The sequence below is a fragment of the Grammomys surdaster genome, unplaced genomic scaffold (assembly GCF_004785775.1).
Source record: "Grammomys surdaster isolate TR1022 unplaced genomic scaffold, NIH_TR_1.0 126391, whole genome shotgun sequence".
NCBI classification, from domain to species: Eukaryota; Metazoa; Chordata; class Mammalia; order Rodentia; family Muridae; genus Grammomys; species Grammomys surdaster.
In genome coordinates, this window is record NW_021621185.1 from 14,801,282 (window position 1) to 14,810,774 (window position 9,493).

Here is a 9,493-nt window from a genome sequence, read left to right on the forward strand (position 1 = left end):
AAGCATTAGAATCTAAGGGATGCAGGAATCAGCAGGTTGACATGCAGATCTCCACCAGGCTGAGCACTAAGCATGCCTTGTTTTCTGCTGTAAGTTCTTACTAACTATCTTTGCTCAAGTCTCAGGCCAGAGGCCTCTTGTGTGAGGAAATTCCCTATTCCAGTGCCAGCTATGAGTTAGAGCATCTCTCAAATATCCCTCTTACATATCTGACACAGAAGCATCTCTTCTGTGGCATGGTCATAGTGTGTGGTCAATAGAGTCTAACAATTACAAGTATGGGTACTAGAGTCAGAAAACCTGGGTTTAAATTCTGGACTTATTTTTCACAAGATATATGACTTAAATAAAACATAACAATGATAAAATAATTTGGGTCTAGCCAATAGACATATACTTTGTACACTATAATCAATTAACAAATATAAGCTGTTGTTAAGTTTCTAACTTATGTAGTTACTTATGTAACTTATGTATATAGTTAGATTCTGCTTCCTCTTTCTCTTTTTCTTTCTTATGGTGTAGCCAAGGATGGTCTTGAACTCCTTATCCTTCAGCCTCAGCATCCTATGTGATGAGATTACAAGCATGTATCATGACACTTGACTTAGTAGTAAGTTGCGTGCAGGGTTTTATTTAATTCCTTTGTCATTCTCCAGCAATAGTTATTATGCCTGGCTAAACAGTAGGTTCTCAGTAGATGTTTTGTTGCTGTTTAATACAAACAAAGATAAGAAGGCCACATCTCAGAGGCAGAGGGATTAGACACAAAACAAAAGCCTCCTTGAGACTGTCCATGGTGCTGACCACTGCTGGACTAGATCACTTTGGGTCACAGGCTTTACTAAATTAATCTCTGCCTGACACTGACCTGGAACTCAGTGCGGCTGATGTCCAGGGCTTTTCAATGACACTATATAACTTCCTTAACCTGCCAGTGGACTCCTTCCTAAGTCCTTTCCTGTCCAACTCTTTTCTCGTGACCCAGGCTATGGAAGTAAAGGACCAATACCATATGTTCCCTCCTTCTCTATGATGAGAAAAAGAACATCCAACTTGATACTCACAGTATTACTGGAGGCTTTCCCTCTAACACTCCTTCAGAATTCAACATATTTCATCTGAAAGTAGATCATCAGAAAGCTGAGCAGGCCTTGGGGTGGGGGGGAACAGCCTCACAGAACAGAGGAAGCTGTACACTGGTCTGGTCTTGCAAATACTTCAAGCATGTCAATAGGACAGAGTTGAGGCTGGGGATGGTTTTGCCTATGGGCAGAAACAAAGATGTTGCTGGGGAACAAAGCTCAGGTGGGAAATGCCCTGGGGTGAGCTCTGGTCATGATAGCGGTGTCAGAGGCCAGGCCTGGCTGGAGAGCTGCTTTGCTTCCCATAAAATCTGCTGGAAAGCCATCCAAAGAAGACAAAGTGCTGAGATTTGGGGTTTTGTTTGTTTGTTTCCTTTTCCTTTTTTTCTTTCCCCTTCCATAGACTTAGATGAAAGAAATTCAGGTATATCTAAACATGCATAAAACCCACCACCATCTTTGAACTGAAGGCCCAGGAGGGCTTGCATACCAAACAGTTTTAGCACAAAGTACAACCAACAAGTTTGTTGTCATGAAGAACATGAAGGCAGATGAGTTAGCCTTAGCCACAGAGGCTGAGAGTGGGCTGCAGCTGCTATGTCCATGACGGCTGCTAGGGACGACTGAAGGGAACTAACACACTACAACGTGCTGTTGTCTTGTTACTGTGAGTGACCAGAGTGGCCCTTCCTTCCTCCCTCCTGTCCTTTCTTCATTTTGATCGCATGCATGCATGTGTGTGCGCATGCCTGTGCCTGTGCATGTACCTGTGTATGCTCATCTGTGTGGAGGTGTGGAGTTCGACATCAGTGTCTTCCTCTGCTGCTTCTCACTTTATCTTTTGAGACAGAGTCTCGCTGAGCCAGGGTCTCATTGATTCATTAAACTGGATGAGCTCCAGGGTTCTGCTGGTCTCCTGTTCCCCATTGACCCTGTGCTCGCTTTACACAGCCCCATACTACCAGACCTAGCCTTGACATGGCTGCTGGAGATCCAAACTCAGGAGCTCATGCTTGTTTGCAGAGCAAGTGCTTTTCCTCTGAGCCATCATCCTTCCTAGAACCAGGAAGTTTCAAAGCACTTCACCTCCATTAACCTGTTCAATTTCCAAAGTGACCTGCTGGCCTGGCTTTCGTTACTTCTCACCAAGAAGCAGCATGATTACCTTCTCCCTCCCATCCCCTCCCCTGCCCAGCTCAGCTCAGAGTTGTTCTCCAAGCATCTCTGCAGCAGCTCCCTTCTCCTTCACGTTCTCCCGCTTTCCCCACTTCCACAGAAAGGCTCTCCCTCCCTCGTATGTTCATTTTCTTTATTGACTAAGCAGTCAGATTCTCTCTCTCTTGTTTGCTGCTATTTCTCACCTGGATCTTGGAGCAGCACCTGCCACACACAGTCACTTAATGAAGGGATCATGAAGACCACAGGCCTCAGGCCTGCTAACAGGAAATAACAGGAGCCTTTGATTCATCTGTCTCAAGAGAGAACCATGGTATTTTCACCTCTTAAAACAATCTTAAATTAATATTTAGCATCTTTATCTAATGATTTTTAAAAAAACAATACTTATTGGGGAATATTTTGAAATTCGGACAAGCTATCCACTTTATTTTAAAAAGAAATAGAACTGGTCACTTGTCCCCCACTGTCCCTGTTCAGACCATAAGAGTATTTCTTTACACACACACACCACATACACACACACACATACACACACACACCACTCACATACATATACATACATACATACATACACACACACATAAACACACGCATATACAAACACACATACACACACCACACACATACACATAAACACACACGCACATACACACATGCCACACATGCACATACACGCACATAAACACACATACATACACATATACATACACACACACCACACACAGACACACACACACACACATACATGCACACACACATACACACACATATACCCATCTCATCTTTGTTTCTTCTTCACAGTTAGCATTCAATATGTGGTGAGGTTTTGTTTGTTTTTGTTTTTTAAATCCTGCTTCTTATTCATTCATTTGTTCATTTGTTTTGTCTATGTAGCAGCATTACACCCATACTATACTCTTAGTCACTGTGATAGAGGAGTTTTGGCCATATTCTAGGTGAAATAAGATGTTACGAACTAACCTAGAAACCTAAGTGCTTTTCTCAACCTTGTTTCCATGGAGAAAATGCATTTCAAAGAACCAGTCAGTATTGACTGCTGGAGAAAGCTATTCGTATAGGATGGCTGCCTAGAACCTTAAGGGACTGTTGCTGTTTCTCCCGATACACAATAACAAAGCAGGTCAGTATGCTGCTTCCCACATCCCTGTGTCCACCCTTCTCTCAAGCACCAGTGTTTCGAGATTTTTCAAAGTGATGGAAGAATGGTAGTGTTCCAGGGAAGAAAGAGAGAAAGGAAGGAAGGAAGGAAGGAAGGAAGGAAGGAAGGAAGGAAGGAAGGAAGGAAGGAAGGAAAGACAATCAGCAAGTTAGACAACCATAGAGCTTTGGTGCTCTTGTCTGTTCCAAGGCAATATGATGATATGGGACAATCGGCAGAAACAGATGTGTTAGGGTTTGTTTTGTTTAGGAGGAGTAAAGATTTTCCAATTTAAAGCATAAATCTAAAAAATGATGCTAAGAGCTCAGCTCCTAAGTAGCAAAAGCAGACTTTAACTCTAATATAGGGAATGTAGAAAGAAAATTTAAAACTCTTAAAACCAATTATAACAGATTTTATGTCAAGCAAATTAAAATAAGATAGCATAAATAAAAATAGGAAATTCTTTTAGTAAAAAATTAATTCAGACAATTTAGAAAACAACGTTTCCTCAAACATCAGCTTAACTGACCTTGGAAGAATTTCTCTGACACATGTACAAGTAACTATAAAAAAAAAAACAAGCTTTATATTTTTTCCTTATTATAAAGTAAAAAAAGACATGAGAGCACAGAAGATAAAAGGGGGATACCAAATAATACAAAAAATGTTTTAGCAAAAAGGGAAATATAGCAAAAAATATTTTTAAGAAGTCATGCTAGAACAACTGGGAGATTTGCTATGTACTCTCAGAAACTTAAAATTCATGCTCCTAGACAACATTCAGATACCACAGATTGCTATGACAATCAAGAAAAAGAAAAATTATGGAATGATTGAATTTCTGATGCCTAGTATACGGTTCACAAACACAAACATGAGAAAAAACTCAAAGCAACACATCAATTATAGAATTAAAAAAAAATCTAAGCAGAAAAACTCAGGGCATCTGGAAATTATGGATGATTAGAACAAAATACCAAGATGAACCTGCTCCACATAACCATGGCAAGACCAAACACAGCCTGGGGCTTCATAGCATACAGAATTCCTTAACTGGGTTCATGACTGAAATAGAAATGGCTGGTTTCTTTGGAGACTCGGATGCATCATTTGATGTTTTTCTGGAAACTGTCTTATGAGAGGATGGGTTTTTTTGGGTTTGTTTTGTTTTGTGTTTTTGTTTGTTTGTTTGTTTGTTTGTTTTTTCGAGACAGGGTTTCTCTGTGTAGCCCTGGCTGTCCTGGAACTCATTCTGTAGACCAGGCTGGCCTCGAACTCAGAAATCCGCCTGCCTCTGCCTCCCAAGTGCTGGGATTAAAGGCGTGCGCCACCACTGTCCGGCATGAGAGGATGTTTTTGCTGGAGCAGACACATGGTGTTTTTCTGGAAGCAGCCTGGAAAAGGGCATGTGACCTTCTGCTAGAGCAGAGGCTTGAGAGGACATGTGACGTTTGGAAACAGTATCAATATAACTCAACAGACAGTGCATGATGCTGGGGCATTCATTCACCTTGCCTTCTTCACCGGCCATGTTTGTCATGACATCATAGAGAGAAACACTGTTCTGGCAGCTTCTTGGCACTTCCTCAGACTCAGGCTGATTGGCTCATGGTTTCTTCTGGATTGAGCTCCCATTGCTGATACGTGAATGCTGTGTGTGAATGGATCGAACTACCATTGCTTTGTGTGAACTGAACTGCTGATATCCTGACAAGGCAGATTGGATTCCCCCCCAAAGAACTATCTCTAAACAGGTCCACATCCTCCTTTGCTCTATTACCCTTTCCTTTCCACTGCCTGTGGTGGGTGGTGGGCTAGAAGAGAGGTTAAAGCATTAAAGAACCCTAAGCCAACACGTGACTTACACTGAGGTCCTTGCAGCTTGTGGCAGTGACTTGGAGTAGGCAGATAGTCTTACCTCAGAAGAGTGAAGCATACAAAAGGGAGTCTCCAGAGCTGAAGCCGGAATCCCTCTCACCAATGTGGCTCAGCATTAGGACATAAAACAACAACAATAACTACAACAGAAAAAACAAACAAACAAAATCCAGAGGGCTGGAGATCATGTCATGGGCATGTTTTTTTCTGTCTTGGTTCCCTTTTCTTGAGTTTGGTGGCAAAGACCTGGGGAGAAAACCCTCAGCCAGGTAGCTCCTAGAACCACCTTGAAAAAGCAAACAACTGCAATACACTTCGGGATTTACCATACCAAAATAGACTTTGTGGGGATCTAAACTGAACTACAGTGGTTAGAGAAACACCAAAGCTCCTTGGTTTTCACCCCAGTCTTTTAAAGAGCTGGAAAGGTTGAGTTATATTTAGTCATAAACAGTGAGCACCTGTGAAATAAGCCGAGTGAATGTGCTCTGTTCCTAAGTGTCATCAGCCAGGAGTCCTGTGGCATGCAACCTAGACACAGCCTAAGCCATGGGGATGTGAGCATCTCAGTAAGAAGCCCAGGTAGACAGTCCCATGGGTGGCTTAGTGCTTTTGACTCTTACCTCACTGCTGTAGTCGAGCTGGTTCTCATCAGAGGGCAGAGTTCAATCATCACATTCTTACATGATGGCCCTGAAAGCTTAAGGTAGAGGACAGGGCATGAAAAACCTCCCCCTGATCAATCAACCAACGAACCAGGACAGGTGGAACTCCAGAAAGGCGTTCTCTTTGTGTGCTTCACTTAACCAAGGGGAAATCCCCTTGAATTTTCAGGCGGATTCCCTTGAATTGCGTTCACAGTTGGTCACATGTGCTCCTTGACTGATTTCTAATTGGAGATTGAACTATCCTGGTTGGGTTAGAAGATTTGAACTGTAGTTGGACACACTGCTGAGGGTGCAGCTAGAATGAAGTTGACATTCTGTTTGGGCGTTTGGAGACTTCAGCCTTGCTGAGGATTTCTTGTCACTGAAAACCCAGGAGGTGAACCTCACTGTCTATCCCTGTCTGATAAGCTCCCCAAGGAACAGAGTCAATGGACTACAGCAGTGGTTATTTCCTTTAATATTAAGTTTTGCAATAGGATAGACAATGCAATGATGTTAAAAACTGTTTGAAACAGTCATTAAAAATTCACATTTCCTGTCTCCAGCTCTCTCTCTCCCCCTCAGAGGGATATAAACCCTCTGTGCAGGCAGGACATTTAATGTTCCCAATGCCTCCTGTTCCTTTTATCTAGAATTCTTCTAACTCCAGGGAGAGTTTTGACACGCTCATTCCCACAGCTATCCTGCCCCATTTGGGTATGGCCTCACGGAGGAAAGCAAAATGCATTTTTACTGTTAAAATGGCTATTTAATCTGATGGCAAAACCAATCTCTTCTAAAATTCTATTCTAGTCCTCCCAGGACACAGTTTGGGAGTTTGTCCTCAAGGCACACCCCTAGTGGCATTTTAATTTGAATTAATTTTGCAATTAATGACATTTTAGGGTAACATTTGATACAGAACTCAGGTATGCTTTTTTGAATCAGTTAACTGTTGCTAGCTTTCTGATGAAAGAAGTCAAGAAGAGCTCAGCGGAGAAAAGAAATGCTGCTTCCAGCACTTGTAGCCCACACATACCCAACACTACAATTCAGTAATTTAAAAACAGTGACGACTTGTTTCCTATTTACATTGTTAATGAATCCCCACTGTGTGAGGACCAGCATCTTCAGAACTGAATCTCCACTGTGCAAGAATCAGCATCTTCAGAACAGAATCCACTGAACAGCAACTCCTGACCTTCTTGCTCACCCACCACTCTGTCTCCTGTCCTGTGGACTTCAGTATTCTAGATGCATGGTCTTTTTGTAACTGTTCTTTTCACGTCTTTTAAAAGTCCATCCATGTTGATGCATGTACTAGAATTTCCTTCCTTTACATTTTCAAAATTTTTCCATGTATGTGTGTGTGTTGCCTGCATGTCTGTGCACTACATGCATGTCTGGTGCCCACAGAAACCAGAAGAGGGCCAAAGCTGGAGTAACACGGTTTGACTCACCACGTGGTGCTGGGAACTGAACCCATGTCCTCTCGAACATCTAGTGAGCTTAACTGCTGAACCATGTCTCTAGCCCCAGCTGTGTTTACTACATGCATAATTCATGAAAACACAGTCAGGATGCAGAAACCCTAAAACTTTCTTCTTTATACCTCCTCCAAATTCTAATCCAAGCATCCACTAATCAATATAGTTTAGTGTATAGTCTGTATATACCTTATGTGTAGTTTGCCATTTCTATGGTGCCAAAAATTAAAACCATAAGGGAAGCAACCTTTTAGCAAAAAATTCTTTTGCTTGGCATGACATATGTGATATTTAAGGGTGTCACTGTATTAGGAATGTTTCTTTGTTGTCACTCAAAAGTGTTCCATTATGGGTCTAGATAGATGGTTAGTCAATAAAGTGTTTGCTGTGCAAGCCTGAGTTTGATCCTGAGTGCTTACATAAATGCTGGGCACAGTGATGTGCACTTAGGATACTGGGGAGGTGGAGGCACGGAGAATCCCTGACTGTTGCTGGCAGATCTAGATACCAGAGTTAATGAGCCTTTGGTTCAGTGAGAGACATTGTCTCAAAAAATAAGGTGCAGAGCCATTGAGGAAAAAGGAAGGAAAACCCCTCTGGCCTTCACATGCATCTCTCTGTCTCTCTGTCTCTCTGTCTCTTTGTCTCTGTCTCTCTGTTTCTGTCTCTGCCTGTCTCTGTGTCTCTGTCTATCTCTTCCTTTTGCCCAGTATATATATGTTTTTGAGACAAGGTCTCTCTATGTAGCCTTGGCTGTACTGGAACTCACTACATAGACCAGGCTGGCCTCAAATTCACAGAGAGCCCCGTGTCTGATTTCCAGTTGCTGGGATTAAAGACATGCAGCACTCACACCTGGCCCTAGCCCACTCTTTTATGTGTGCTTATGGCTGGGTTTCGAGAGTTTTTCATATAGCATGGCTACAGGTCTTTGTTGAATGTATGATTGTAAATATTTCCTAGTCTCTGTATAGTTGATCTTTGCAAATCCTTAATGATGTATTTTAAAGGTCAAATGCTTTCTAACTTCAAGGAAGACTTTTTTTTTTTTTAATAGATTAGGTTGGGCAACTTACCTTTAAAGCGCTCTGTCTAACTCCAGGTTGTGAAGGCTTTTCTGTTTCCTTTTAGTATGTTTAGTTTTAGACTGTATATTCATGCCCCCCTGTCTATTTGGACATAGTCTCTGGGTAAAGAGTAAGTTGTAGTTCAGGTTTATCCTCAAGGGTATAGATGTTCAGTTGTCCAAATGCCATTTGTTCAAATACTACCCTTTCTATAAAATTTTTTGTGTGGTCAAAGTCAACTGAATGGCCATGAATAATGGCACATACTTGTAATCCTGGGAGACTGAGTGGAGACAGAGTTCAAGGTGAGCTTGGGCTACATAGTGAGTACTTGGGAAGCCAGGCCTCCATAGGAAGCCAGGTCTTAAAAAGACAAGGACAATACCAAAAACTAATGGATTGACCACATTCACGTGTGTTTATTTCTGGCCTCTGTTGTTCTGTGGGTCTAAGAGGTAACTTTAGGAAGCGTCACATCATCTTAACCACTGTGTGTAAGTAAGTAAGTAAGTAAGTAAGTAAGTAAGTAAGTAAGTAAGTACAAACCAAGTAAGCAGTCCCATCCTACCCCCATCCTCCCCCTCTCCCTCTCCCTCTTTCCCTCACCCTCTCTGCCTATGAATCAGGATGTAACTCTCAACTACTTCTCCAGTGTTGTGACTGCCATGCCTGCTGTCATGCTCCTTGCCATGATAATAATGGACTAAACCTCTGAAACTATAAACAAGCCCTCAATTACATACTTTCTTTTACAAGAGTTACCTTGGCCAACGCGTCTCTTCACAGCAATAGAATAAGGACTAAGACAGGCATTTTTTTTGTAAATGGAGAAAGTTGTAGTTCCTGCTTTCCAGTCTGTCTGTCACGACTTCTCTTTTCCCTACTACACTGGCTAGGATACCTAACATGATGTTAAATAGAAATGTTGGCAGGACACATTTGTCTTCTCCTCAATCTTAGGGGAAAGCAGTTTTCTCCTTCTCTAAAA